A 26,937-nucleotide genomic window follows, 5' to 3' on the forward strand; every position below is an offset into this window, starting at 1 on the left:
CCGTCGGAATCTCTTTGTCTGAATAGCCGCTGCGGACGGCGCGCGTTGCTTTATCAACATTTTTTCTGGACCTGTGAGGGATATCCGAGTGGACACTATTCGAGAAATTAAGCTGGTTTTCGGTGAAAAGTTTATTATGGGGTGTTTCTGTCGCTGTAAGGACTTCCCACGGAGCGGGACGTCGCACAGCGCTTCCAGGCGCCGTCGTCGGCCTGTTTTGACCTGAAAACATCCTAATTTAAGGCTTAATTCACCCAGGACGTTGGGAGAGAACAGAGAAGATTCAGAAGAGGCCGGCATGAGGACTTTATGTGGACATTCCACTGTTTAAGGACATTTTGTAATGAAAGACGTGCGCGCAAATTTGCCAAGTCGTTTCCGTGACGACTCGGCGAATCTGTGTGCGCCGCGACAGGAAAAACACCTCTGTGTTGAAAACCATTTGTAAAATTCAGGCGGCTTTTGATGGCTGTCAACAAGTGAGTAACTGAGAAATTGTTTAACAGCTTGGGCATGTTCCAACTTGCCCGTTAAGGTTTCCAACGGAGGTGTTTTTCCTGTCACGAGCCCCCACGGTCGGGTCCGGCCCGACATGCGACTCTGCCCACACGTTATTCCATTACAAAATGTCTGTTAACAATGGAATGTCTGAATAAACCCCTCATGCCGACTTCTTCTGAAAGTTCTCTGTTCTCTGACGACTTACTGGGTCAACAGAGCCTGAAATGTGGAAGTTTTCAACTTGAAACGGCGAGACGCTGCCGCCTCGAAGCGCAGTCAGGCGCTGTGGGCCGTCCTTAAAGCGACACTACCAGACCAAAATCTCTCATCAGCTGTTAAAATTTTTACCGAAAACCAGCTGAATTTATCGAATGGTGTCCACTCATTTGTGCCTTACAGTTTTGAAAAAATTTTTATCAAACAAAGCAGCAGTCTCTGAGCCATTCCTAAACAATGAAAAAAACGACGAGAGGGTGGGCGACTCCTCACTCAAAGACTGCCCACAGGCGAATGACATAACCGACAGGCGTGAAAAAACTCTCGCATGCCCACGAGGGTTCAAGCATGTCTGATGTAATCACACGTGATTCAAATCCATATGGTTTTTGAAAAAAATAATAAGGTCGAATACTTTTATCACAGACCTCGTATATATATATATATATATATATATATATATATATATATATATATATATATATATATATATATATATATATATATATATATATATATACAAACAAAACAAAACCCACTATAACAAATCATACATGAAGTCATGATGTTTTTGTTGGAAGAATAGTTTTTTTGTCTGCTAATTGAAAGACAAAACTGTTTCTTACCGTATGGAGCAGCAGTAAAGCAAATGCCTGTTTTCTGCCAAGAGAGTGGTATGATGCCCACACGGATTCAGGCTGCAACACACAAAAAAGCAACACACTATGAATGACTTTACGTGATGAGACAGCTTCGTGAAAAAAATTCAGAATGACATACGCACGGAATTCTGCGTCAATTTGGATACAAGTGTCAAGTAGTCACCCATAAAATAGACATTTTTGATTTTACAGAACACAATATTATAGAAGCTTTCACAATCTTTAAAAGCTGATCTAAGCTGATATATTTTATCAGAGAAATCAAAACATTATTATTGCTCACTTGCACTGTGTGATCGTTAGTCTTTATAAAAATGTGAGCCAGATGGTGTTTTGTAAATCTGTGTACAGTGGATAAGGTTTATGCAAACAACACAAAATCACTTGTCATTTCAGTTGAAGTGTGTTGCCTTTTGTTTTCCCTTTAGGTACGAGGAGCGGTGGTGGCAGCAGCAGCACCGAGGTTTACTGCTGTCAACGTAATACATTTTAAAAGCTACAAATCCGCTTTTGTGTAACAGCATTTAAACCTCTGTGCCATCACTGTGACTGTACCGATGCAAAATGTTGCTCAGTGGTAGAATGTTTTAAATACTCTATATATTTGATAAGATGTGAAAAATCAAATAATAGCAGCAAATGAATGAGTTAAAACAATGCTACCAAGGGTTGTGTATTGGCCTCCATATGCAAATAGGGTTTTACTGTTTGAACTTTTAATTATATGCCAGACTGGTAAAAATACCCCTCCTACAGAAGTGGAAATCAAGATTTCCTTGATTGCAATCTACATAGTAGCAAAGACATCCAGTCATTGCTGTAGGTCAATGGGGGTCATCCATGTCTCACAACACCACATAGAAAGACTGGAAGCACCAAATCCTGAAGACTTGCACCTTCAGTCTACTACAAATGTATCTGCATCACCAAAGATCTCTGTCCAGTGACATCATGACTCCATAAGTTCTTCCCAGTCTCTGCACATACACACATAGTGTGCATTGCAAACTTGCTATGTAAAGCGTATGTGAATATTGTACAAAACCTTTGCACTGGTCAACAGCGCAACCATTTTCCAACTGCACTGCACCTGACCACATTTTATTTTAAGCACATTCATTTGCACATACATGAACATGAGTGGAAGTGCTGGTTATGAAAACTACAGCTGCATTAGTAGTAAACTACCAATAGTAATCACTCTGCACTGTGATTTAAGTCATGTGGAGACTCAGTATCTTGCTGAGAAAAAATAAAAACTTTAGCCATCCACCCATGCTTCACAAGATATACTTTGATGGCATTTTTTGTACTTCTGGCAGCTTGCATATACAGTTTATTTTAATTGTCATTCTCACATAGAGTCAAACCGATGTATCCTTCTTACCAGACTCAAGGTCACTGTAGGCCTTCCTAATGCAAAGGCACCCACTTCCAACAAGGCCCTCTCTGAGCAAAGACAGCAACATTCCCGTGTTGCTGTCTAACAAAGGGAGAGGCACTGGGTTCCCTTAATACACCTGACTATCACGCTGAGATCATGACACTGCTCTGTGATTGCAGCTGTTGTAAAACACTGAAGCAAAACCCAAACAACGACGATATGTAGAAGACTATAGAGGCTTTGCAGTCACGTGACCTGGCCACTTCCAGGCCACTCCCCATCACCACGCTGCCATTCAAGCACAGGGCTTCCAGGATTATTTACATGAGAAACTCCTTACATACTGCAACATTTTGGACAAGCTTTGCGATAAACACATCATCTCTGAACCTGATAGTATAGCCGAACATACCAGGCATCTTTCTGGTGCTGAATTACTGTGGTACAAGGAGAAAATTGCCGTTTTTGAGTGGTTGTACACAGCAGTTGACTGGACTTGGAGCGACATTGTTCTCACCGCAGGTGTAAGTACACTCAGAACTTAACTGAGGTTTGCAGACTTGAATATTTATAATAGTATTTAGTGAAAATGTTTGTCATTAACCTTATTGAATGTTGTGTGCTGCTCTGTTTGTGGAGAGAAATCCAGGTCACTTTTTTGTGGTCCTGTGGCTTTCTTAATGAAAGGAGTAATGTTTTAGTGGCACATTTTTTTCAAAACTTACTATTTCTAACCATAGCTATGGTGTAATAGCTGAAAAAAACAGCAAAAAACAGAGGAACGAGGAGTTGAAATGGCTTGTTTTCACAGATATTGTGACTGGCTAAACTGGACCTGCAGTTGTGGGTGGTACTGCTCTGCTTGTGACCTGTGACATCACGTGCAAAGCCTTGATAGAATGCCAAGAACATCTACAGAAACAGGAATCCATCCACTACCAACTGTATTACCATTTGTATCCTGGAGACACTACACCCTGTATGTATGGGCTCCCAAAGATAGATAAAGGAGTCCCTCCTCTCAGACACCCACCCCCAGTCAGTCAGCAGCACAACAACTTGGTCACATCAATCAATCAATCAATCAATCAACATTTATTTATAAAGCGCTTTACAGCACCGACTGGTGTCCAAAGTGCTTAACATTAAAAACACAAATTTACAAAATAAAACACATATAAAATAAAATTTTAAAACAACACATAAAAAAAAAGAACATAAAAATAACAGAACATGTCACCTCCCCACTAAGTGTTAAAAGCCAGTTTAAATAAATAAGTCTTTAACTTAGATTTAAAAAGTGCTAGGTCAGGAATAGTACGTAACTCAAGAGGTAGCTCATTCCACAGTCTGGGGCCAGCTACCGCGAAAGCATGATCACCCCAGCGTTTCTATCTTGACCTTGGAACATCTAAGTAAAGCTGGCCAGACGCCCTTAACGTCCTACTGTAGGTGCGCAAAGTTAAAATTTCAGACAAGTAGGGAGGTGCAAGGCCATAAATAGCTTTAAAAACAAACATTAAAATTTTAAAATCAATTCTAAAACGAACTGGAAGCCAGTGGAGTAAGTATAGGATGGGCGCAATATGCTCACGTCTAGAAGTGTTTGTCAAAAGACGAGCAGCAGCATTCTGCACCAACTGGAGACGCACAAGAGACGACTGATTAATGCCCGCATAAAGTGCATTACAATAATCAAGTCTGGAGCTGATGAAAGCATGAATGGCCGTCTCAAGATCACGTCTACTGAGAAAGTGCTTTATTTTAGCCAAGAGGCGAAGTTGGAAAAAACTAGCTTTGACAACAGAATTTATCTGTTGATCAAACCTCAAACAGCTGTCAAATATCACTCCCAAATTCTTGACAGCTGGTTTTACATAGTTAGCCAAAGCACCAAAATTTGGTGTTACCACATTTGGTATGCCAGTGCGCTCAAACACCATGATCTCAGTTTTACCATCATTCAGGTAAAGGAAGTTTTGAGACAGCCACTGCTTTACATCACGAATACAATTAAATAATGATGACAAAGCATCACTCCCATTAGTCCTCACAGGCAGATAGATTTGCAGATCATCTGCATAACAATGAAAGGACAAATTGTGCTGGGTTATAATTGACCCCAATGGCAGAATGTACAAAGAAAATAGAATCGGCCCAAGGACAGATCCCTGCGGCACTCCACAGCACAGAGGAGCAGTTGATGAGGAAAGGTCCCCAATCATGACAGAAAAGCTCCTTTCAGCCAAATATGATCTAAACCACTCAAGTGCAGTACCATGAATGCCAATAAAATGTTCCAACCGGGAAACAAGTACTGTGTGATCCACAGTATCAAAGGCTGCTGTGAGGTCCAACAGAACCAGCACAGCAGGATTCCCTGCATCCACCGACAGAGTAATATCATTATGAACTTTTAAAAGTGCTGACTCAGTGCTGTGTTGCGATCTAAACCCAGACTGGAATTTTTCAAGGATGAGATTGTCTTCTAAAAATGATTGTAACTGTAAAAAGACAACCTTTTCTAAAACCTTAGATAGAAATGGCAGATGAGAGACAGGTCTAAAATTGGATAAAACTGATGAGTCCAGGTGAGGTTTTTTAAGAAGAGGTCGAACCACAGCATGTTTAAAAGCAGCTGGAACAGACCCTGATCTAAGACAAGCATTGATAAAAGTTAGGAGACCTGCCCCAACAGTATTAAAAACCTCCTTCAGCACCTTAGCTGGAACAACATCAAAAGGACAACTTGTAGATTTTATGTGTTTTACAACATCAGCGAGAGATGCAAAAGAAATGGGCTCAAACTGTTCGAGCACAGCAGAATGTGCACGAGGAGCAGACAACTCAACATTACAGCTCTGATCAGCGTTCTGTCTGACTGATGAAACCTTATCAATAAAAAACTGAAGAAACTCCTCACAGGTTGTGGTTGTAGCATCCAACAAAACAGAGGTGTGTGGATTTACAACTGAGTTTATAGTCTGAAATAACACACTGGGATGATGACAACTGCTCGAAATAATATGAGACAGATATTGTGCTTTTGCCTCCTTCACAGCCTTCTGATAGTCAGTTAGACTGTCCCTCAGAAAACCCAGAGACACCTGTAGTTTGTCCTTTTTCCATTTTCTCTCCACCCGTCTGCAGCGTTGCCTGAGGGCACGGGTCGTGGCATTTAACCAGGGGTCAGATTTTGATTTCCTGGATTTGCAGCACATCGGTGCAACAGAGTCCAAAATGACTGTGCATGTAGAGTGGAAAGAAGAGAGGATGTTATCTGGGAGTAATGGAGAAACCAGTCCATTCATGGCATAAAACTGTGAGTCCATGAAGGCAGCAGCAAAGTCCCCCGCTGTCGAGGAGGTGACCAAACGGCGGCGAGAGACAGGAACAAGTGGCTTACTAGCAGATGGAGGAGCAATAAATTAAAAAATAACAGGAAAGTGATCTGAAATAGCAGCGTCTGATATGTCCTTAAGTGAAACTGAGAGCCCAAAAGAAATAACCAGGTGCAAGGTGTGTCCAAGATTATGTGTTGGTCCATCCACAACTTGTGTTAGACCAAAAGAGTTCAGGAGGCTTTTAAAATCATCAGCCAGCTGATTAGAAGGACAACAGATATGAATATTAAAATCACCACAGACCAAAAATTTGTCATATTTTGGGATAAAATCTGCCAGAAACTCAGAAAACTCCTGAATAAAATCCTTATTAAATTTTGGTGGAAGATAAACAACAGCACAGAGCACAGGACAGTCGAAATCCATCACAAACAACTGAAGTTCAAAAGTGGAGTAGACATTAGAAGATAAAAATCGGCATTTAAAACTGTCTTTAAAAACCATGGCCACACCCCCGCCTTGACCTGATGCTCGCGGGGAGCTGAAAAACGAGCAGCCGGGGGGGAGGAGCTCAGAAAAGGCGCTATTTTCACCTGGTTTCAGCCAGGTCTCCGTTAACAGGAGAAAGTCCAGATCACGACTGGAGAAAAAGTCATTCAAAATGAAAGTCTTACTTGTGAGTGACCTTGTGTTGACGAGCGCCACACGGACTGAGCGCACGTCAGTCTGCTGGGAGACACGACCGAGCGGGCGCAGGTTCTCCTGCACGCAGTCACGACTGCAGCTCCTCACAGGACGGCGACGCGGAAGTGGAGACCCGGCACCCCGGACAACCGGCCGGAGCCACCGATAGCGAAAAGTCAGGGAACGCCGCACGTCGTAGCCGTCATATGGTGTGAAGAATCCGGCTATGAATTGTCGTGGAGCATGTTTGCAGGAAACAGCCAGGCACACTCTGAGCCGAACACGGACTCCTCCTCTCTTCCCGCGTCCTCTGCGACGCAGACGCCGAGGCAACACGCCAAGCGGCCGGCGTAGAAAGTCTGGTACGGACGCTAAGACAGGCGGCGGGGGCAGCCGCGTCCCTGGCCGTCCGCCCGAGCCAGGAACAGCGAAATTCTCCAGCGAAGCCCGAACGCTGATAAGAGTCTGGCGATCATACACCAGGAGCGGTGACACATTCCATGCAACAAAGTGTAAAAACAATAAAAACGACACTAAAAGAAGCGAGTGCCGACGGCAGGCCACATACAACGGCGCCATCTACAAACAAACAACACATGCAACAAAGCCAATCATGTAGTTGCCATTTTAGCACCATGGTAGGCAACACTCACCAATACATCCTCCACCCTCCGCAGCATTCACAATGCTCTGCAGTGGACAAGAAGGCGTGCGTCATGTGAGCAGATGAGATGAGTTTGTATCAGTCATATGAGTTTGTATTAGTTTCTGTCACTGTGTGCATAATGTCTGGAGTTACCTTGACAACTGAAGGGGAGGGCAGAATGATAAGAGGGGCAGCCGAAAGGTAGAGATTCTTCTGGAGGAAAACAGCGGGGCGTTTTGACCTTCGGAGGCTGATAAGCCTGCCCATGTTTAGAGTTAAGCAGAGAAACACATTTGCAGCTCCTCTGTTGTTGTCCATTCGGCTGCTCCCGTTTTGTGTTCGGGGTCGCCACAGCGGATACAACCAGATCCACATTGATTTTTGGCACAAGTTTTACACCGGATGCCCTTCCTGACACAACTCCAGTGTTACCTGGAGAAACACACACAGCCACTGGTGTTCCAAAGAAGTCTCCCATCCAAGTACTAACCAGGTCCTGCACTGCTTAGCTTCTGAGATCTGACGGGATCAGGCTGACACAGAGCAGATCAGCTGCACATTTGTAGCTCCTCTGACTGACCAAATCCAATTTATGAGTATTCCCTGATCTCCGACATCGTCCTGTGCAAAGTGTACATTTGCTCTGAGATGTTTTCCAACTTATATCTGAGTTCAAGGGTTAACGCAATCTGAGACTGTATCACTTTGCCCAACTCATTAATCATGACGGACAGGTGAGGGTTCATGGTTATGGTAGCAGCTATCTTGCCAATTCTCCGGTAGGTCAGGGCAGCACCTAAACGAATAAGCACCAGCCCTCCCACAATAAAACCAAATATAAATAAGTTTTCATCATCCTCCACAGAGAGTGGTACCAAGCAGGCAACGCACTACTTCTCCCAGGCGTTAAGAACATAGCCCACAGGGTAGGTTCCATCTGGGCACGCAGGGTGAGTTCCTGATTTCCTTGTTGAAAAATGGTGTCAATAAAGTTCAGAGACCAGCTGATCAATTCCATGGTTAATCCAAGTATAGTTTGAAAAATTCACAGTCCGGTGAAGTAGGGACTTTGAAGGTTGGAGCAGAGATAGAGGAGAGAGGAGGAGATGCGCCCACCCTCGCCGGAGTCCCAAGCTGAGAACTATACTACATCGGACAGGTAAACACCTGCAAATACCTTGGTTACACAACACCTTGGCCTTTTGCACACCAGAATTTTGTACAATAACTGGACTTCTGCACACCTGCATATTTGCACAACTGAAGAATTGATTTGCACAACCGTTTTTCTTTATTGCACAGTAATTCTGTAATGCTGCTCGTTCCAACTGTGTTGCTTTTTATTTTATTTTATTCTTGCTCTCGTTTATATTCACTAGCCTATTTTTAGTTCATTTAACCCGCAGGACCTTTTGAAACATAATCTTGTATCATGTCATGTGGAAGCATATATGATATGACAATAAAGAATCCTTGAATTTTGTGAACAAAGTTCAAGGCCCTAGTATTAACCTGGGTGATGCCATGGTGTCCTATGATGTGACATCCATATTCACATGCATCCCAATTGTGTAGGCAGTGGAAACTGCTACAGGACAACAACCTCCACACCAGAACCAACATCAACCCAAACCAGATTTGCCAACTCCTGGACCTCTGTCTGAACACCATCTTTTTCCAGTATATTGTGGGGTTCTATAGACAGAAACATGGTTGTGCCATTGGCTCACTATTATACACCATCAATGCCAACCTCTGCAAGGACACATTGGAAAACAAGGCCATGTGGTCCTTCAGAGGAACTATGCCAAGCCACAAATATGTGGAGAACAGATGCATGAAAATCAAAACCCATGAATTACAACCTTTCGCTGAACACATCAACTCCATGGATAACAGCAACAACAAGTTCACATGAGGGGTTGTGAAGAATCACAGTTTGATTTTTCTGGACTGTGATGTTCATACAAATGAGGACAGGAGGTTGCACACTGGGGTCTACAGGAAGCTCACACACACAAAGACCAATGCCTTCTTTTTGAATCTGAATATTGATGGAACACCATCTGGCAGATATCACAACGCTGCAACACCAAGCTGAAACATCCCAACAGGTGCCCAGGCCCAAAATGTGTGGATATCCCAACTGTACCTCTGTGAAAATGGCTACAAGAGTCAGAAGGCATACAAACACTGTGGATGATGGAAAAAAAATCTGTTAGAAACTCAAGTGGATTTTCAACAAACACAAAATTCCTGTGTTATTAAAGCCCAGCAACACTATCAGACAAAAAAGTGATGCAATCCAAAGACCACACACCCACGAACGGAATCTCATGTGTGAACTGCACACATAAGATCACATACAACAAAGCAATGAGTAATGAGGGCAATGAGCTTTACATTGGTGAAACCAGCTACTGAACAAATCACTGGCTCAACACAAGAAGACAAATTCATCACTTCAGACCTCAGCTGTCTACCAGGATCGGAAAGAAAAAGGACACACTTTTGAAGATACTGTTCATACTTTAGACAGGGAAGATGGTTGGTTTGAAAGTGGAGTCATGGAAGCTTTCATTGCTTCTTCTTCTTTGTCTTTCAGCTGTTCCCGTTAGGGGTCTCCACAGCAGATCAATTGTTTCCAGCTCACCCTGTCGTCTGTATCTTCCTCTGTCACACCAACCACCTACAAGTCCTCCCTCAGCACATCCATAAACCTCCTCTTTGGCCTCCCTCTTCTCTCCTGCCTGGTGGCTCCATCCTCAGCAACCTTCTCCCTATATATCCTGGGTCCCTCCTCTGCACATGTCCAAACCATCTCAATCTTGCCTCTCTGACTTTGTCTCCAAACCATCCCACCTGAGCTGTCCCTCTGATATGTTCATTCCTAATCTTATCCATTCTCGTCACTCCCAAAGAGAATCTCAACATCTTCAGCTCTGCCACCTCCAGCTCTGCCTACTGTCTTTTTGTTAGTGCCACCGTCTCTAAGCCGTACAACATAGCTGGTCTCACTACTGTCTTGTAAACGTTCCCTTCACTCTTGCTGATATTCTTTGGTCACAAATCACTCCTGCCACCTTTCTCCACCCACTCCACCCTGCCTGCACTCTCTTCTTCACCTCTCTACCACACTCTCCATTACTTTGAACAGTTGACCCCAAATATTTAAACTCATCTCCTTTCACCACTTCTACTCCTTGTAACTGCACTATTCCACTGGGCTCCCTCTCATTCACACACATGTATTCAGTCTTGCTTCTACTGACTTTCATTCCCCTTCTCTCCAAAGCATATCTCTATTCTTGTACATGTCCTGTACTACCCTAACATACTTCTCTGCCACTCCAGACTTCCTCATACAATACCACAGCTCTTCTCTTGGCACCCTATCATAAGCTTCTAAGTCCACCAACACACAATGTAACTCTTTCTGGCCTTCTCTGTACTTCTCCAACAGTATTGTCAGAGCAAACATTGCATCTGTAGTGCTCTTTCTTGGCTTGAAACCATATTGCTGATCACAGATCTTCACCTGTTTTCTAAGCCTAGCTTCTACTACTCTTTACCATAACTTCATGCTGTGGCTGATGAACTTTATGCCTCTGTAGTTATTGCAGCACTGCACATCACCCTTGTTCTTGAAAATAGGAAACTGCACACTTCATCTCCACTCCTCAGGCATCCTCTCACATTCCAAGATTTTATTAAACAATCTGGTTAGAAACTCTACTGCCATCTCTCCTAGACATTTCCATGCCTCCACTGGAATGTCATCTGGACCACCTGCCTTTCCACTCTTCATAGCAGCCCTCACTTCTTCCTTAAGAATCTCTTGTACTTTCTGATTTACTCTCACCACATCATCCAGCCTTTTCTCTGGCTCATTTTCTTCATTCATCAGCTCTTCAAAATATTCCCTCCACCTTCTCAGCACACACTCCTCACTTGTCAGCACATTACCATGTGAATATTTTACCACCCTAACTTGCTGCACATCCTTTCCAGCTCTGTCCCTTTGTCTGGCCAATCTGTACAAGTCCTTTTCGCCTTCCTTACTATTCAACTTCTTGTATAGCTCGCAATATTCCTTTTCCTTCGCTTTTGCCACTTGTCTTTTTGCCTTATGCCACATCTCCTTGTACTCTTGTCTAATTTCTTCATCTCTCTGACTATCCCAAAACTTTTTCACCAACCTCTTTCTCCTTATGCTTTCCTGGGTCTCTTCATTCCACCACCAAGTCTCCTTGTCTTCCTTCCACTGTCCAGATGTCATACCCCGTACTGTCCTAGCTGTCTCCCTCACCACATCTGCAGTACTTTTCCAGTTAGCCAAAATTGCTTCCCCTCCAACCAGTGCTTCTCTCACCTGCTCGCTAAATTTCACACAACAGTCTTCCTCCTTCAGCTTCCACCATCTGATCCTTTGTTGAGCTCTCACTCTCTTTTTCTTCTTTACCTCTAAAGTCATCCTACAAACAACCATCCTATGCTGTCGAACGACACTCTCTCCTGCCACCACCTTACAGTCTCTGATTTCTTTTAGCTTGCATCTCCTATAAAGAATGTAGTCCACCTGTGTACACCTTCCTCCACTGTTATATGTTACCCTGTGCTCCTCCCTTTTCTTAAAGTAGGTATTCACCACAGCCATTTCCATCCTTTTTGCAAAATCAACAACCATCTGTCCTTCCCCATTCCTATCCTTGATACCATATCTACTCATTACTTCCTCATCACCTCTGTTCTCTTCACCAACATGCCCATTGAAGTCTGCTCCTATCACCACTCTTTCATGCTTGGGCACACTCTCCACCACCTCATCTAACACACTCCAGAAATCTTCTTTCTCCTTCATCTCACAACCTACCTGTGGGACATATGCACTGATGATATTCATCATCACCCCTTCAATTTCCAACTTCACACTCATTACCATGTCAGACACTCGCTTAACCTCCAACACAGTTTTAACATACTCTTCCTTTAAAATGACCCCAACACCATTTCTCTTCCTCTTCCTCACCATGGTACAACAACTTTTACCCACCGCCGATGTTCCTGCTCTTACTTCCCTTCCAATTGGTCTCTTGCACACACAGTAAGTCTACCTTTCTCCTCTCCATCATATCAGCCAGCTCTCTCCCTTTACCAGTCATTCTACCAACATTTAAAGTCCCCACTCTCATTTCCACCCTTCTAGTTTTCTTCTTCTCCCGCTGTTTGTGGAAACGTTCTCCTCCTCTTCTTTGTCGTCTTCGCCCAGCAGTAGCCCAATTTCCACCGGCACCCTGTTGGGCAAAAGCACCAGTGGCGGACGTTGTTAACCCGGGCCTTGACCGATCCGGTATGGAAATTCTTAGTCTGCATAGTTGGGTTGGCTTGTTCTACGCCCGGATGCCGTTCCTGATGCAACACTCCTCATTTATCTGGGCTTGGGACCAGCACTCAGAATGTACTGGCTGCACACCCCATGTGGCTGAGTTGGAAGCTATCATTGCTAAAATGATGAAACCTTCTCCAAATAGAGGTGGGGGGCTGAGACACCACCATTCTAAAACCTAAAATTATTTCTTTTATTTAATATATCCTGTCCTCAAATGAAACTAAGAACAAGGGCCACTTACAACTGAACTCAAGTGATGTGTGGTGTTCAACGAGTCTTAATGGGTGTCATTACATGATTGTGACATCAGAACTGAAGAAAATTTTCAGGATGAAGAGCAAACATCTTCAAGAAACTCCACAAGTCCTGACTGAACCTACATGACCTAAAAGGTTTCTGGAGGTGAGTTGTTATTGTGTTCATATTTGAAATCAAGTCAAGTCTGCGAGCATGTGGTGATGCACTGCACACACAAAAATCAGACAGGAAGGCATTCGAAACTCTCTTTTGCTGAGCAGGAACACCTTCGCTCTCAGCGGACTGTTACGTCTCACAAGTTAGAGTCTAATTTAAATGGAGTTATGTTTCATTATCAAACAATTATTCATTCGACTTGATTCATCACTTTCCGAGGTGCAGGTTGTGCATGACATTCTTTCATCACCCTCTGTTATGAACTGCATAGTGGTACCACCACTTGAGCTATATATCTAAACTGATTTCTCTGGAAAAGTTCCCAATGTCCTGAAAATGTTCCTCAAATAGTTCATGCAGTACCAAAGGCCTGAAAGATAGACATGCTGGCGCCTTGTCTCTGGACATAGTGGATCAATTTGGCACGTCTTAAAGGAGGGTAGAACAGAACCGTCCTCGGAATGGTTTTTAAAGACATCAAGGTGACAGGATGGTGGAGAGAAGGATGAAACACCAATGGGATGAAATCTTCAGCATGCCAAGGTCAGCAGAGCACTTCCTGTGAAATGCAACCCTGCCAAAGTGCATGCACACACACACACACACACACACACATACATACACACAGCTCCTCCCGAAAGACAGTCTGCTGAGAACTACTAAATTAGTCCATGTTCTCACCCTCAGTTACAGTATAGATGCCTTTAATGGCATCACACAAATTTCATGTGTAATCATGTTCTCGCTGGGGAGGCCAAGATTTCGTTGTCAGTGTAAAGAAGCATTTGCGGCAACTTGTTTGCAACACTGCGTTGTTATGGAGGTGTTTAAGTAAGATAATCGTGAGTCTTTAATGTGAGTTTTATAAAAAAAAAGTGTGTTGCTGTTAGGGTTGGTACCCGGTTCTTTTCAGGTATCCTTAAGAAATGATTCAATCCATTGACATCAATAGCCTTTTTGCTTAATGATTCCCTTATCGGTCCTTCAGAGTGGCCGTTGTTTTTGGGGGTGTTTGTCAGGAAAATGATCATTTCTCTACATCGATTACAGACCCTGTAGTGGGTCTGTACAATTAAGAGTTTCTGCAGTGCAGCTTTGCTTTTAACCTTGAACCAATGATGCAGTGCTTTGATCTTCAATCTGCTGCTTCATTGGTTCTTTGTTTTATTTCACTTTATCTTAATTTTTCCCCACTAAAACCTTAAAGAACATATGTCTGTGAGTAATATTTACCTTTTTATGTTAAACCGACCTGTTATGGTCTTGTGAAACAGTTGATAGATGTATTTTATAACTTTAAAATGGGACCGATGCTAACACATTAGCATGTCTATGGCGTTTCTATTGTTAAAGTTAGCATTAAGCTGAGCCATTATTAAGCCTCCCTCCCCAGCGCGCAAAGGATTCTGGGATACTCTAAAACCGTCAATAGAGTATGTGCTTCCACCACTGACAAATGCACAGACACACATACATGCTCAAATTCATTGCCTGCTTACTGATAAATTTGTTTACCTATTAAAAGTCCTAAATTTCCACAGACAACACATTCACTGTCTTTCATAGTTTTCACGTGACACAGTTAAATCTTGGTTTGAATTTCAGGATTATGCATCCCAGAAGGTCTATGTCTATAAACAGACCTTCAAACGGGCAAATGAAGATCACCACAAGCAGCACAACCTCGAGCAATATGATCCTGCTCGTGGTTTGATGACATAATGCACTAGTCTTGCACCATGTGATATGTGCAAAAAGAACTGTTGCATAACTGTACACACCCATTAAACTGTGACCAATTGGAATGCATTTTTATGAAAGCACGTTGATGGTTTTCATGGACAGCGGGCATGTTGAGAGAGTACCTAAACTGTACTCATCTGTGCACATGTGTGCATATTGTTGTGAAAGTGAGGTGTAATCAGGTGCAGTGACTGTGGACTGGCATCACCTGGTGGCAGAGTGATATTGTGCTTGGTTGAAAGTCCAGTACAGTGTAACTAGATGGACTTCTGTAGCAGACTTCCATCTGATGCAGATGCTCAAAGTGCTTTAATATGGTGCCGTCTTCCATGCTTGAGATTATGAGTTCACATCCAAAGGTGAGCAAGTGGGAGGAGTCAAAAAGACAACACATACAGAAGAGAGAGAGAGAGCGAGAGAGAGAGAGAGAGAGAGAGAGAGAGAGAGAGAGAGAGAGACAACAAACAAACCACTACACATGCATGTAGCATCAGCATGTTGTCATTTCCAAAGAGTATTACGGTCTCAATCAGTAGAGGAAAAGCTATAGCGATTTATTTCCATTTGTTCTGTTGTTGTAATGTTATTATAGTATTGCTACCAAGAGCAACAACTTTACACAAAATATTTGAGAACAGTTCTAATTCATGAGATGAACAACCTCCTGTGAAACTTGTCTCATGAGTGACAGGAAAGGTTGAGAACAGTGAACAAATTTCAGGATTCCAAAAGAACGCCAGTGTTGGAGAGGCCAGTAAGATGAAAGAATACTGTTACACTTGTCTAACAGATAACCCCAGAGCAGACAACCACACCAATGTGAAAAGTTAACAGCCCTTATTTATAGCCGAAAGAACCACAGCAGTCAAACAATACAGGAAGAGCAGTCCGTTCAATAACAGCGTCTGTGTGGAAATGGGCAGATGGGATTTTCATGAGTACAGGCAGAAGACCGTCCCATAAGCAACAGTGTCCATGAAGGTAGCAGCAGACCAATGATTCAGTTAAAAGGCAAAGCGTCAAAACACAGAGATCAAATATACCAAGTAGACAACTCAAGAAACAACAGGCTTGACTGAAACTACACAAGGAGGCAGTGTGGGTGAGCAAGTAGAAGTCAAACGCAATGCAAGAACGTGAGAAAGCAGCATGGAAGCAAGACGATCTAGCACTGGAGTGAGGAGCTGTAGACAGTAATAATGTGTGCAACCTACTCAACAGAGCAAGTGAGCATGCACATGAAACCGGAAGCCATAGACAAAAAGTAAAGCCAATTGGGAAACACAAAGAAAACACATATCAGAAAAAAGTGTTACAACCGAAAATTAACCAGGAAAAAACATATACAATCAGAGAATACTCAAACACACAAGAGATGTAAGGGAGAGAGTAACTAAGAGATCAGAACACTGAAACCAGAGATCAATATGCGAACTGTGACGAATGTGCTAAACAAACAAACAAAAAAAAAAACAGTCCAAGGCCACCTGTTTTCCTCAGACCAATTAAATGTTTGGTGTGGATTTAGTAGGAAACTATATGTTTATAAGCCTGGAAGTGGTCTACTAGCACTGCCCACAGCTGCATTCCACAGCCTATGGATATGACCTGGGTGACAACTTGCATCCACCCAGGCAGACCGCTATTCCACAATACATCCCCAATTCCTGAAGCTACACATCTATCCGATAGGGTCCTCAAAAATGAGGCACCTGCTTGCAAGATTAGGCCAAGAAAGGCATGACAGACAATGTGCCATAGTTTTTCTATCATGTTATGACTGGTATACACTCACAATGCAAATACTACACTTCACCTGGGTCTCAATATGTAAAATCTTAATTGTTGTTAAAAGTTTACACTAATACTGGAAGCATACCCTAAATAGTTTGGACTTTTTTTTTCTATAATGGTGCCACCATATTTAAAAAGGGGGACAAGAGAGTGTGTGCCAACTACAGGGGCATCACACTACTCAGCCTCCCTGGTAAAGTCTACTCCAGGGTGCTGGAAATGAGGGTTCGGCTGATAGTCAAGCCTCTGATTGAAGAGGAACATTGCGTGTTCCGTGCTGGTCGTGGAACAACTGACCAGCTCTTTACTCTCACAAGGATCCTGGAGGGTGCCTGGGAGTATGCCCACCCAGTCTACATAGGTTTGTGGACTTAGAGAAGGCGTATAATCGAGTACCCCAGGAGATACTGTGGGAGGTGCTGTGGGAGTATGGAGTGAGGGGGTCCCTTCTCAGGGCCATCAAATCTCTGTGTTCGGGTGCTCGGCAGTAAGTCGGACTCGTTTCCAGTGTGCCTTGTCACTAATCCTGTTTGTGATATTCATGGACAGGATATCGAGGTGTAGTCGGGAGGAGGAGGGTTTCCAGTTTGGTGGGCTCAGGGTCTCATCATTGCTTTATGGAGATGATGTGGTCCTGTTGGCTTCATTGGCCGGTGACCTCCAACACTCACTGGATCAGTTCGCAGCCGAGTGTGAAGCGGCTGGGATGAGGATCAGCACCTCTAATTCTGAGGCCATGGTTCTCAAAGGAAACGGATGGATTGCCTACTCCTGGTAGGGAATACGGCCTTGCCCCAAGTGAAGGAGTTCAAGTACCTCGGGGTCTTGTTCACAAGTGAGGGGACAATGGAGCGTGAGATTGGCCGGAGAATTGGCACAGCAGGGGTGGTATTCACTCTACCATACTGTTGTGATGAAAAGGGAGTTGAGCCAAAAGGTGAAGCTCTCGATCTTCGTTCCTACTTTCAGAAGCTCTCGATCTTTGTTCCTACTTTCAGTCGCCGCGACGCTCCCTCACAGGAAAAACACCTCTGCTGGAAGCCTTAAGGACAAGTTGGAACATCTCCAGCTGATAAACAATTTCTCATATACTCACTCCACTGAAAGCCATCAAAAGCCAACTGGATTTTAACAAATGGTTATCAACACGGAGGTGTTTTTCCTGTGCCGCCACGCCGCGTCCGCACGTCTTTCATTAAAAAAATCTCCTTTAACAGTGGAATATCCGGATAAAATGCTGAAACCGACTTCTTCTGAAACGTCTCTGTTCTCTCACGACGTCCTGGATCAATAGAGCCTTAAATGTGGAGGTTTTAAGCTTGAAACAGGCTGATGACGCTGCCTGAGAGCGCTGCACGACGTCTCGCACCGTGAAAAGTCCTTAAAGTGACAGAATCACCTCAAAATCTCTCATCAGCTGTTAAAATTTTCACTGAAAACCAGCTTAATTTTTCGAACCATGTCCACTTCGATGTGTCTCACAGGTTTAGAAAAAATTTTGATCAAACAAAGCGCCAGTCTCTCAGCAACTTCTCAGACAAAGGAATTCCGACGAGGCGCTGGACGACTCCTCCCACAAGGACTGCTCACAGGCGAATGACATCACCGACAGGCGTGGAAAAACTCACGCATGCGCACGAGGGTTCAAGCATGTCTGACGTAAAAACATATGAATGAAATCCATATAGTTTTTGAAAAAAATAAAAAGGACCTATACTTTACGGACAGCCCTCGTATACTGGGTTTGCGAGGGAGTTCAAACAGGTTTTTGATCACCCCCATAGAGGCGAATCTGCATCAAACTTGCTGCTGTCAATCAGACAGGGGCGTCGGAGTGTAGCGGAGTACGCAGTCGACATCCACATCGCAGCAGCGAGGTCCGGCTGGAACAACTTTGCGCTCCGCACCGCCTTCGTAAATGAACTGTCTCCGGTCCTGAAGGAGCATCTACTGGCTAAGGACGAAACGCGGGATTTCGATGGGCTTGTTGATCTGGTTATCAGAGGTGTCAAGTAACGAAGTACAAATACTTTGTTACTGTACTTAAGTACACTTTTTAGGTATCTATACTTTACTCCTTTACTTATTTTTCTGCCTACTTCTGACTTCTACTCATTACATTTTCACACAAGTATCTGTACTTTCTATTCCTTACATTTTTAAAACAAACAGCCTCGTTACTCTTGGCTTCAGTTTAATGTTTATATATATATATTTCACGTCATGTGCGCCTCTAATCAACTTTTCTGCAGCACGGCTTTGCTTTGAACCGTGAACCAATCCAAGCAGTGGTTCGCAGATTGAAGCAATGCTTCGACCTATTGCTTCCTTTATTCTTTCTTTCTTTCGCTTAATTTTCCCCTGCTAAAACCCTAAAGAGCATACTTCTGTGAGTATTATTTACCTTTTCTATGTTAAACCGACCTGTTATGGTCTTCTGAAACAGTTGATAGATGTATTTTATAACTTAAAAACAGGAGCAACGCTAACGCGTTAGCATGTCTATGGCATTTTCAATGTTAAAAGTTAGCATTAAGCAGCTCTCATCACGTTCAGGTGCATTTGTTTTCAAATTGTAATATTTCTTAAATTTATTTTTGTTTATATATTAATAATCTAATGATTATTATATACAATATTAGAGAAAGAGGCAAAAAGAACCTGAATAGAAACACAACAGAAAATATAAAAGCAACTAACAATGAACATACATACATAAATAAGTGTTTCCTGTGAACACCTAGTGACTCTTACACCTCCACTTCATCCCTGTCTTATTTAATGACAATTTGTTTCGGTCAAACCATATTTTCAATGTGTTAATTTCTTCAGTGATTTCCTCCAGAACTATCTGCCAAACTTTTTTTTTCTGTTTTTCTGTAATTGTTGTATGGCTCTTGCCTTATAAATAAATAAATAAATTTGATTTGATTTGATTTGATATTCCGTTTGTTAGCTTACAAGCTATAGTTACGTTGCGTTAGATGAATTGTTTTCGGTTTAGATTGAGTCAGATTTATTTTCAGTCAGTTTTAGATTGTTTCAGGTAGGTTTTCCTGGAGCTGCACTCACGTTGGTTTTCACTAGGTTGGCTTTGTGTTTTTGTTGTTATTGTTTTACAACACAGATATTGTTTATTCAAGTATGGCAGTGGTAGGTCCATGACCTATACGGGATCTAGGCGCTCCTGCCATCACGAGCCTCCCAGCTGACTGGGTTATAGCAGTGGGTAGATGGGACTCATTAGCCCTGTTAAGGTGGTCCACCTAGGGGAAGGAAAACCCTGATGTTAAACCCCCAGCCTGGGTTACTGCCCCCGTGGCTCCGAGGAAGGTTCTTTAGCCAGAGGCTAGGAGAAGGTCACTCTGATGTAAAACCTACAGCCTTGTGGTCACCACAGCTGTCTCAGCTTGTCTGTGCCACTGTGGAGTGCCACCTTGCCTAAAGAGTGGAATTGGTGTGCGCGAGCTGATCCCCACTTTAAGCAACGAGCGCAGATGGGAAGGAAAGCCCTGCAGCGATGAGAAGAGGTGAAAAAAGCAGGTGCATGATGGCACTGGGAGCTGCAGTCTCGATCCTGCATGCAGGCAGCTCAGGAGCTATGGTCGTTTGATTGCTGACCCGAGACAACAGCATCATCCGGCAGGGCCCTGGGTGACCAAGCAGCCCTGTTTAGGGATAGCCCTGCTTGCTCCACATGGAGACAGACCTAGAAAAGGTGGTCTAAACATGGCTTGTCTCACTAGACCCGGTTGGCTCACCGCTGCCAACGGGCATCACTACATGCAGTGCGAAAAGTAAAACAAAGAACCTGAAAATTGCGTGCTGGAATGTACGCACAATGATGGACTCAGACAATAGCGATCGTCCTCGAAGACGCTCAGCCTTAGTCGCCAAAGAGCTATCAAGGCTTGACATAGACATTGCTGCACTCAGCAAGGTGCGCTTTGCAGACCAAGGGTCACTCACCGAGGAAGGCACAGGCTACACACTGTTCTGGTCAGGGAAGGCTAAAGATCGTTGACTCTCAGGGGTCGGGTTCATGATTAAGAGCGCCATAGCACATAGGTTACACAGTTTGCCAGTTGGACATTCTGACCGACTCATGTCACTCCGGCTCCCCATCAACAACAAGGATTTTGCCACTATTGTTAGTGTGTATGCCCCAAACATGCAGGCCGACATCGGAGTTAAGGAGGCTTTCTATAACGATCTGCACAACCTTCTACAGCGCGTCGACACCCAGGACAAGCTCCTCATCATGGGAGATTTCAACGCCAGAGTGGGCCGTGACTCTGATGTATGGAAGGACGTGCTAGGGAAACATGGCATAGGCAACTGTAACGACAGTGGCCGCCTGCTGCTGGAGTTCTGCTCTGCACATGACTTGACGATCACCAACAGCCTGTTCCAACAGAAAGAGAGATTCAAAGCAACCTGGAGACACCCACGCTCCAAACACTGGCACCTTCTGGACTACGTTCTGACGCGACAGCGTGACAGAAGAGACGTACTACATACCAGGGTGATGCCTAGTGCGGATTCCTGTACGGATCATTGCTTGGTCCGTTCCAAGTTTGCTTTCACTTTCAAGCCCCCTCCTAAGAAGAAAGGCCCACAGTTTAAGAAGCTACAAGTCCACAAGCTGCAAGACATAGACACAAAAATGGAGTTCCAGGCCAAACTAGAGGAGAGACTGGGTGGAGGAGAAGGCCTGCCTGACGACCCTGAACAACAGTGGATGAGATTAAAGACCATCCTTCAGGAGACGGCAGCAGAAGTAGTGGGCTTCTCAGCCAGGAAAAATGAAGACTGGTTTGATGAGTCTGATGCACAGATCCAGGAACGACTAGAAAAGAAACACGACTGGTGGCTAGCTTTTGCGGAGAAGACACAACAACATGCCGATGCCGTAGACATGCGCTCCTTTTATGAAGCCCTTAAGACCATCCATGGGCCAGCACATCAAGTGCAAGCACCCATGCGCTCCTCAGACGGCTCCACCCTTCTGACGGACAAGGAAACCATTATGCAGCGTTGGTCAGAACACTTTGAAAACCTCTTCAGTGACAAGCGCACTGTGCAAGAGTCATCAGTCGAGAAGATTCCCCAGGTGGAGGTGAAATGGGAACTTGATGACCCCCCAACACTTGAAGAGATCCGAAAGGCCACCACGCAGCTGAATCCAGGGAAGTCTCCTGGCATAGATGGCATCCCAGCAGAGGTGTACCAAAATGGAGGTGAGGCAGTCCTCGACAAGCTTCAGATTCTCTTCTCCAGTTGCTGGGAAAAGGAAATGGTTCCACATGACCTTCGGGATGCGGTCATTGTCTCCCTGTGCAAGAACAAGGGCGACAAGTCCGACTGTTCTAATTACCGGGGCATCACTCTCCTCTCAATAGCAGGTAAGATTTTGGCTCGAGTGCTGCTCAACAGGCTTACCCCTACCATAGCACATGAAAATACTCCCGAGAGTCAGTGCGGATTTCGGGCCAACAGGGGAACCACCGACATGATCTTCATCCTGAGACAGATCCAGGAGAAGTGCAGAGAACAGAACATGGCCCTTTATGCAGCCTTCATAGACTTAACCAAGGCTTTTGACACGGTCAGTCGTGAGGGTTTGTGGAAGATTCTTGCACGCCTTGGCTGCCCTCCAAAGCTCCTCACCATCATCCGCCAGCTGCACGAAGGCCAGATGGGACAAGTGAAGTACAACGGGACTCTGTCCGGCAGCTTCCCCATCTCAAATGGCGTCAAACAAGGTTGCATCCTCGTGCCCACTCTGTTCTCCATCTTCTTCAGCATGATGCTTTGTGAGGCCAAAGAAGACTTGACAGACGGCATCTATATCCGCTTCAGAACCGAAGGTAGTCTGTTTAACTTGCGGCGCCTTCTGTCCCACACTAAAATCACAGAACAGCTAATCATGGAGCTGCTCTTCGCAGATGACTGCGCCCTCGTCGCCCATAAGGAGCAAGCCTTGCAGCACATTGTCAACTGTTTTGCTGAAGCAGCAAGAGCCTTCAGCCTCACCATCAGCCTGAGAAAGACAGAAGTGCTATATCAACCGGTCCCCCATACAGCATATACCCCACCCCAAATCAACATCGAGTGTACCAGCCTGAATGCAGTAGAGCACTTCACATATCTCGGTAGTGTTATCTCAAACGACGCATCTGTTGCCAAGGACCTAGACAGTCGCCTTGCCAAGGCCAGCAGTTCTTTTGGTCGACTCTCAAAGAACGTCTGGCAGAATCATGCACTGCGCCTTTCCACAAAAGTGCAGGTCTACAGAGCCATTGTGGTCCCTACCCTCCTGTATGGAGCTGAAACCTGGGTTCTGTATCACCAGCAGATCAGATTACTGGAACGCTTTCATCAGCGTTGTCTCCGAAACATCTTCGGGATCAAGTGGCAGGACTACATCTCAAATGAGGACATCCTTACCAGAGCCAAATTGCCCAGCATGGAGTCTATTATACTCAAACAACAGCTTCGTTGGGCAGGTCACATAGCCAGAATGGATGATACACGCATGCCAAAATTAATTCTCTTTGGGCGAGCTCAAGGAAGGGAGACGAAACCAAGGGGCCCCCAAAAAGCGCTATAAGGACCAGCTGAAGAAACAGCTCTCCCTTGCAGGCATTCAGCATCAGTCATGGCAGCATCTAGCTACAGATAGACTCAGCTGGCGTTCCAGCATCAAATCCGCCAGCCTGAAGTTTGAGGCAGAAAGAAGTGAGGCCTCACGCCAGAAGCGTCAAAGACAGAAAGAGCAGGCAGCAGCACAAGCCCAGCCTACTCAAGTGTTCATTTGCCCCAAGTATAACAGGCCTTGTGCATCCCGCATCGGACTTTTCAGCCACCAGAGGGCTTGTAGAATATAAACTAAAAAAAAAGAAAAAAAAAAAGGCCTTCCCACTATCCTCGCAAGTGAGGAAACTACCAACAACAACAATCTGCCAAACTAGAAAACTGCTGCATCCTTGTAAGAGCAGAATACTACTGGAATGAATCTGAATAAGGAAAGTTGTTTTTTTGTTTTTTGTTTTTTTGTTTTTCTTCACTAAATGGATGCTGCACTCACTGCAGTTTATTGTCTGGAATAGTCCCAGATTGCATTTCACAGTTTCTAGAATTGAAACATTTTCATGCAGGTGGTGTTGGGGGGTAATTTTGGGTTTTGGGTCTTGGGCCACATGTAGAACGACTCAGTTTTTAAATTAAACTTTCAATTCATATAGTGGCATCTACCTTTTTTTTTTAAAGGTTACTTTATACTTTTATACTTTAAGTAGGTTTTGGAGTACATACTTTTTCACTTTTACTTGAGTAAAGAGGTCAAGTTGATACTTCAACTTTTACCAGAGTGTTTTTAAACTGCAGTATCTATACTTCTACTTAAGTAACAAATGTGTGTACTTTTGACACCACTGCTGGTTATACGATTAGATAACCGATTAGAGGAACACCGTCGGGAGCAGGGCGGGGGGCATGGCTGGGCACGAGCCGTCCCTCTTCCTTCCGGGTCCGAAAGGGTGCCGCCTTCCCCACGCTCCACAGCCCGTGACTCCCGTGTGGCAACAGCTCCCCCTGCTGACAAAGCTATGGACACGAGCAGGGCCAAAGTTAAAGCAAATAACAGACAATGGAGGCTGGCCCGCGGGGAGTGTTTTTTATGTGGCTCGAGTGAGCATCTACAGAGGAACTGCCCCAAGTGGTTAAACAACAACGCCCGCCCTTAGAAACTGGGCTAAGGGTGGGCCATAACACGCACGCGGGGAAACCCCGTAAATCAGCACGCATCCCAGTTACGATCCTGAGTGGGGATCTGACCCTTCACGCCCCAGCACTGGTAGACACGGGGTCGGAAGGGAATCTGCTGGACAGCAGATGGGCAAGGGAGGTCGGGCTCCCTCTAGTGGCTCTACCTTCACCTTTGAAGGTACGGGCACTAGATGGCACCCTTCTTCCACTAATCACACACCAGACACAGCCAGTGACATTGGTGGTGTCTGGTAATCACAGGGAGGAGATTGTGTTTTACGTAACACCTTCTACCTCCCGTGTGATTTTGGGTTATCCTTGGATGATAAAGCACAATCCCCGGATTGATTGGCCATCTGGGATTGTGGCTCAGTGGAGCAAAACCTGCCACCGGGAATGTCTCGGATCCTTGGTTCCGCCTGGTGTGACGGCTAGTGAGGAGGTCAAGATTCCCCCCAATCTGATGGCGGTGCCGGAGGAGTACCATGATCTTGCTGACGTCTTCAGCAAAGATCTGGCACTCACTCTTCCCCCACACCGACCGTACGATTGCGCCATTGATTTGATCCCGGACGTTGAGTACCCGTCCAGCAGGCTGTACAACCTCTCACGTCCTGAACGAGAATCAATGGAGACCTACATCCGGGACTCATTAGCTGCCGGGCTGATCCGGAACTCCACCTCCCCGATGGGTGCAGGTTTCTTTTTTGTGGACAAGAAAGACGGCGGACTCCGTCCATGCATTGATTACAGAGGGCTGAACGAGATCACGGTTCGCAATCGATACCCTTTGCCTCGGGACTTGGCGGCTCCGGTGTTCTTCAGATCCGCTGGCGGTGGAAGCCGTGTGGGATCCGGCTCTTCTCTGGACAGATGTCTTCTATCCTCGAGCCTGCCCACACGTCACCTTGTATATGATTGACTGTACGCCTCTATTGTTATTGTCTGTATTCCGTTGTGAAATTTACAACATTAAATTGTTGCTTTTTGGTTTATCCACTGTCCGTTCATTAACGCCCCCTGTTGTGGGTCCGTGTCACTACATCTTCCCAACAGGATTTCTCAGCCAGCGTCATGGATCCCGAGGGGCGTCAAGCATCGCTTGAACAGCCAATGGAAGAGCGAGGTTAACAGGCGTCAGCAGGAGGCGTGTTAGGTGAGCTGCAGCAAATCTTAACAGCTTTCACTGCTCGGTTGGACTTAGTCACCGAGCAAAATGTTATTCTCAATCGGAGGATGGAGGCTGTCACCGCCGAGGTGGAAGCACATGCTCAGGGCGCTGCTGCAGCACCTCCTCTTGCTGACCAGAGGCCTGAAACAGACATTCCACTGGTCGTTCAACGACCCCCCCCACCATCCCCTGAAGCTTACATAAGCCCTCCGGAGCCATATGGAGGCTCTGTCGAGACGTGTGCGGACTTCTTAATGCAGTGCTCGCTCGTCTTTTCACAGTGTCCCATCATGTACGAGTCAGACGCCAGCCGGGTGGCTTACGTAATAAATTTGCTTTGAGGAGAGGAACGCGCCTGGGCTACGGAGCACTGGGAGCAGAATTCACGGCTCCTAACGTATACTGGATTTGCGAGGGAGTTCAAACAGGTTTTTGATCACCTCCATAGAGGCGAATCTGCATCAAACTTGCTGCTGTCAATCAGACAGGGGCGTCGGAGTGCAGCGGAGTACGCAGTCGACATCCACATCGCAGCAGTGAGGTCCGGCTGGAACAACTTTGCGCTCCGCACCGCCTTCGTAAATGGACTGTCTCCGGTCCTGAAGGAGCATCTACTGGCTAAGGACGAACCGCGGGATTTCGATGGGCTTGTTGATCTGGTTATACGATTAGATAACCGATTAGAGGAACACCGTCGGGAGCAGGGCGGGGGGCGTGGCTGGGCACGAGCCGTCCCTCTTCCTTCCGGGTCCGAAAGGGTGCCGCCTTCCCCACGCTCCACAGCCCATGACTCCCGTGTGGCAACAGCTCCCCCTGCTGACGAAGCTATGGACACGAGCAGGGCCAAAGTTAAAGCAAATAACAGACAATGGAGGCTGGCCCGCGGGGAGTGTTTTTTATGTGGCTCGAGTGAGCATCTACAGAGGAACTGCCCCAAGCGGTTAAATGACAATGCCCGCCCTTAGAAACTGGGCTAAGGGTGGGCCATAACACGCACGTGGGGAAACCCCGTAAATCAGCACGCATCACAGGGAGGAGATTGTGTTTTACGTAACACCTTCTACCTCCCGTGTGATTTTGGGTTATCCTTGGATGATAAAGCACAATCCCCGGATTGATTGGCCATCTGGGATTGTGGCTCAGTGGAGCGAAACCTGCCACCGGGAATGTCTCGGATCCTCGGTTCCGCCTGGTGTGACGGCTTGTGAGGAGGTCAAGA

General features: G+C 45.2%; 1 protein-coding gene and 1 pseudogene across 1 annotated transcript in view; one reads left to right on the plus strand and one right to left on the minus strand.

Annotated features, from left to right (window-relative positions):
- The window catches only part of lingo2 (leucine rich repeat and Ig domain containing 2), an 845,050-nt gene that overhangs the window by 637,090 nt on the left and 181,023 nt on the right, over positions 1-26,937 (minus strand). Inside the window, exon 2 of the mRNA XM_034182013.1 lies at positions 1,344-1,415. The gene's annotated coding sequence lies outside the window, so the exon portion shown is untranslated. The remainder of the gene's footprint in view (positions 1-1,343; positions 1,416-26,937) is intronic.
- On the plus strand, positions 8,962-14,962 carry LOC117519693 (annotated as a pseudogene).

This window comes from Thalassophryne amazonica, chromosome 11 (genome assembly GCF_902500255.1).
Source record: "Thalassophryne amazonica chromosome 11, fThaAma1.1, whole genome shotgun sequence".
Taxonomy (NCBI): domain Eukaryota; kingdom Metazoa; phylum Chordata; class Actinopteri; order Batrachoidiformes; family Batrachoididae; genus Thalassophryne; species Thalassophryne amazonica.